The sequence below is a fragment of the Solanum pennellii genome, chromosome 6 (genome assembly GCF_001406875.1).
Source record: "Solanum pennellii chromosome 6, SPENNV200".
Classification (NCBI taxonomy): domain Eukaryota; kingdom Viridiplantae; phylum Streptophyta; class Magnoliopsida; order Solanales; family Solanaceae; genus Solanum; species Solanum pennellii.
The window spans coordinates 45,298,598-45,304,204 of NC_028642.1; positions in this window are offsets into that span (position 1 = coordinate 45,298,598).

A 5,607-nucleotide genomic window follows, 5' to 3' on the forward strand; every position below is an offset into this window, starting at 1 on the left:
AAGAATTTTCTTTAACATGCAACTCAAAAGTTAATGAAGTAAATAACATGGTTGCACTAAACACAATTCTAGGTGGACAAGTTGGGCTCTCCCGACTACATACCTTGGGATGCTTTTGGGTGCTGAAAAAAAAACCCCTAAAGAGACCTGGAACAATGTTATAGAGAAATGTGAGAAGAAACTGACCCAATGGAACGAGCAATACTTGTCTGTTAGAAGAATAGTAACTCTAATTAACTTAATCCTAAATGCTATACCTACTAGCAGGGGTCGTAGACAGATTGGATAGGATCAGAAGGAAGTTTCTATGGCAGAAAAACAAAGACATGAAAAATTACAATCTGATAAAGTCGAAAGATTCGATATTAGGATAAATATATGGGGGTTTGGACATTAAAAATTTGCAGAACCATAATAAGACCCTCAAAATGAAATGGTTGTTAAAATATACTAATGACAAATACCCTAATTACTTGTTCACTTTTCCTTTTATAATGACAAATACCCTAGAAATGTGGACACCTAATGGGTGGGAAATCAGTCTTAGAAGGAAACTAAACTATTGGAAAATTTTAAACTCAAATTCAGTTCTACATTTTTACTCTTTTAAAAATAATTTTTTTCTTTCTTCTCAATATTATGTTATTTTTTTTATTTGTTATTTCATAAAATAAATTCTTTTTTTTTCAAATTAACCACCCTATATAATTTTGATGTAATATACAATTTTTTCCTTTTTAAAATCTTCATGTTATTCTCTGACCCATATACTATTTTATTTCCAAATATTAATGAATTTAGAAACGACTAACCGAATAACTAAATTATTGTTGTAATTATTAAAATTATTATCTTATGTATTATTATTTATCTTGTATTTAAATTGTTGTGTTATATATAGTATTTTAAAATAAAAAATTTCATATTGTATCCAATTATTGTGTGTACTATTTTACTTTTCCTATTTCAACTATTGCGTCAAGTATTTTTATGCTCATTACAAAGTATAGCTTACATCATTATAACATTAAGTTGATTGATTGAATCATCATTTAAATTTTTATGCATTCTTATTGATTGAATCATCATTTAAATTTTTGTGCATTCTTTATAGTGAAAAATTATTATAATAGTAGATTACACATTTAAAGTGATCATTTTTTTTGGAAAATAGTTAATTCGGGATGAAAGTTGTATACTTGTCAATGATATATTTTTAGATATTATATTATATTAGAAAATAATAACAAATATTAGAGACTTAATTAATGGTCTTATATGATTTATCAGGGCTGAACATAAATATCGAAAAATTGAAATACCGAACCGAATCAAATTTTTTTAGTATTTTAGTTTCAGTATTTCAGTTTTCGGTTCAGTTTCTGATAACATATTTTGTATTTTAATATTTCGATTCGGTTTTCGGTAACTTGTATTTTGATATTTCAGTTTAACCAAATATACATACCAATATACATACTATAATAGATACTATGTAATCAAATATACTAACTACTAAGCCTTTTAAGTTTTATTTCCCTTTGCAACTAGCAAGTTAGCATTAGGTTTTCTTTTTGATTTCTCGCTGCACCTTCTGTTTTCCAAATTCGACTTCTAGATCCAGTGTCCAGGCTCTAGCGACCACGACTTGCGATATGCGATTTCAAGTTTTCAACTTCTTGTTCAAGGTACTCGATCGTACTTTTTGAATTTCATCGCGTATAATAAGACATTTCCTTTTAACTATGAATTCAAGTAAATAATCCTACTAAATTCAATGGAAATCACATCACCTACCAAAGACCACCATTGTTGCATACCAACATTTCTTAAAAAAACTATAAGAAATGGATAGCCATCATTACCCATTACATTTCCAATAACCCCTTCAATTTCAAGTTTTCTTTTTCCATATTTTGTATGATTTCATTAAACTAATTAAGTGTAGAAAATCAAGTTTAATAAGTCGGATTTGATTACAAAAAGATGAGTCAAATTAAAGAAATCGAACCGAATTTACTCGGTTCGATGTTCGGTAACAGAAAACCAAAAATAAAATAAAAATTGAAATGAATTACCGAATGCCTAGCCCTAGTATATTAATGCGAATATTATATAACATAAATAATATTAAAATAACCAAAAAGTGATATAAAGAGAATGAATAACAGTTCTCCAAATTAGGAGAACTACTATTCATCTTTCTATAAATAGAGAATGAAGAGCCTTTTAGAGTGTGGTTGGAGAACGTATTCTCTATTTTACTCTCAAAATATAGAGAATAGAAAGTAAAATAGAGATATGTTGGAGATGGTCTTAGTCTTTTAAGCTTGATGAAATTAGGAATACATGAAATTAACACCTCAGCATGGACGACTCAATATTATTGGTGTTCTAAAACCAAGGTTTAGTTAAAAGCTTTAATTTTTTTCCTCAAGGAAAAAAAAGAGAAAAGTGTTGAAAAAAACCCTAAACTTCACGCAAATTATTATTTCACCCTCGACCTATTGAAAATCCTTAAAGACATTCAATTTACTTGACTAACATAACTTGAATGCAACAAGAGTTAAATACGCCCCTAAATTCTCTTCAAGTTTATGTGTCTTCTCTCGACTGTTTTTTAAAAACCAAAATATTGGGTTGAGCCCATTTATTGAAAAAGTTAGCCAAAAATTACATGACTTGAGTCCAAAAGTGTCACGCCCAGAGCCTACACCCTGGAAGTGGCAGCACCCAATGACCATTGTTGGCCTTGAGCGAACCCTTGGCCTGACTTACTTAACTCAGCGAAAGACTTAACTCAATAGTAAAACAAGAACATTCTCATAATTAACTTAATTAACGTCTTGTCCAAAATGACACTTAAGTCTCAAGTATAATATCTGAAATAAAAGAGACTCAACTGAACTAACTGACTGTCCGTGTAAGAAGCCTCTAAAAATACTATGATGAATGTTGGGACAGACCCCACAACATTTTGAAATTTAAAGATTAGAAAGCATAAAAAGGATCCTCCGGATGCAAGGAGGTTCACCACTGACTCTGAGTGCTCCAACTGGATCAATGATGCGCTGGATGCTGATCCTGGTTACCTGCGTCTGCATCATAAGACGATGGAGGCCAACTGGTATCAGTACATTGAATATACGAATATGCGAGTTGAAATGCTAAACCACGACTTAAGCTTGATCATAATAAGATGAACTTACCTTGGCTGTGCTCAACTCAAGAAATACTCTACTCAATGTATGTATATAAAGCAATTTGAAAACATGCAATATATACATATATATATATATATATATATATATATAAAGCTTGTAAAATAGTAAAGCAATTTAGTTTATCAAAGAAAATGCAATAGCAATACAACTTTACTTATATATGAAAGTAATATAGTTTTGTGGGAGATTCTCTAACTGACAACCACCACTATGAGTCTAAGTGGTGATACAACGTCTTGTCCACGCTGCCAGAATTATCCTATACTTTGCCGTCGCATAGAACATCCTCAACCTAGTGGATCCACTGGCTTAACTTACATGATCATCTAAAAAGTATGACCCATTAATACCATGGTTTACATGGAGACTTGAGTTAATTTGAACATCATCTCCACATCGGTGCTCAATACTACTCCCCAAATATACTTTAGCTCATGCTTTGACTTCCTTCCTCTGGGTTGAGATAATTTGCTCAACCCTTTGTAGCTTTAAAAAACCCTCGTGGAATCAACGTTCCCTTTTCACCATGAAATCACACTTTGTTGCTAATATCCATTGTTCTGGCACAATAACTCATTACAGACTCTCCTTACTTCATCTGCAATGTCTCGAAATCCCTTCTCAAGTCTTGAAGCTGTGCACACTTCACCCTAGCAGTACCTTGATACTTTTTCTTCATCGAATCCCAAATACTTAGAAGTTTCTTTGCAAAGAATAGTTTCTAGGATGTGACGATTGATAGCTTGAAAGAGATATTCTTTGCCTTCAAATCTTTCAACGTTTTTGCTTCCACTTCTGCCTTTTGAGCATTTGTCAAGTTTCGCCTTCCACTAGACCATAAGAAATTCTCCATTAACATGCTCCAATGGTCTTAATGACCATCAAAGCGTGGAATTGCTGCTTGTACGAAAGTGCTATATGATGCCATGAGTTAAAACGAAAAGAGGAAAAAAAAGGTTTAGCTGCTGCTATTTTCATTTATCTCTAGAATCGCTGCTTCTTTCAACTTGCTGCAGAATCTCACCTTCGCTCTGATACCATGTAAACAAAAGCAAGATAATGAAACAGATAGTAAATAAAAACAGACACAACTAGTCGACACGTTGAGAAGAAAGGGAAATATTTTGCTGCTTGTTTAGTGCTCTGCAACTGCAAATTTTATATGACAAATACTCAATGTTTTAAGCTAAAAATAGAGGAGCCACTAACTCCTAAAAATAAGAAGTAAAGCCATGATAAACTACTTCCTAAAGACTAGGACAAAACTGAAATAACTTGACATTATTTGCTAATAGTATTCTATGTAACAAACTATTTTTCTAACATTTTTTTACAAAGTGGTATCAAGATACAAAATAAAATAAACAATGTTGAAAGCAAGAATCGAACTCAGATTGGATAGACAAAAAAACCCTCTTCTACGCTAGGCAAACCATCAACATTTGTGCAAAAGAGAGTAAAAACTGTAAATATAACGAAGTGGGTTCACATGAACCTACTTGACCAACTATAAGTGGTGGAGCCAGACATTTTATGAAGGGTGCGCAAAATTTGAAGAAGCAACTAACAAAAAAATTTAGTGAGTTCGTTCACATCTATTTTGCTCAATCTAACGCTCTATCATCGATCAAGAATGGCGTCAATAATTTTTGTTTTCCACCAAATACAATCCATATAATTTTTTATCTTCAGTTTAGATTGCTTTTAGTTATTAAAAAACATGGTAAATTGTATAGACTAAAAAATAGTTATTTAATGGATGAGTCAAGATTTTTATCAACACATATCACACATTAAACAAAAGTAACACTAATTTATCGATTTAATTCTACTTAAATCTGAAGTTATTTATAGTGTTTAATACCTTGATACACATAAAAATTGACCCTATACTGGGAGGCTGCAAGTTTTAATGTCTTTACTTTTCTTTATTCTGAACTATTTGTCACAACTGTTTCTGTTGTTCGAAAAAAATCATGACTAAGATATAAGCACGTAATGAACGTTCAACAATTTTATAGTTTATTTAGTCAATTATATAAGAAGCTAAGTACTTTGTTATAAAATAAACCTTGCACCATAGGAGTACTATTTTTTTTTTGTTTTAAATAATTAGATATTTAGAAGTAAATTTCGATTTAGGTGAATACAATCACTCATTTATAAATAAATTTTCATTTTAAGTGAATTCTTTATTTAGCTTCGCCTATGAGAGAAGACAGAAAGATTTCTAGCTAGTCTCTCCTTAAATTCATCAAATTCATAGAAAGTGAAGTGTATCAATGGTGAACACTCATATATATATTTCTCTCTTTGTTATGTAACATGGATATATATATATATATATATATATATATATATATATATATATATATATATATAT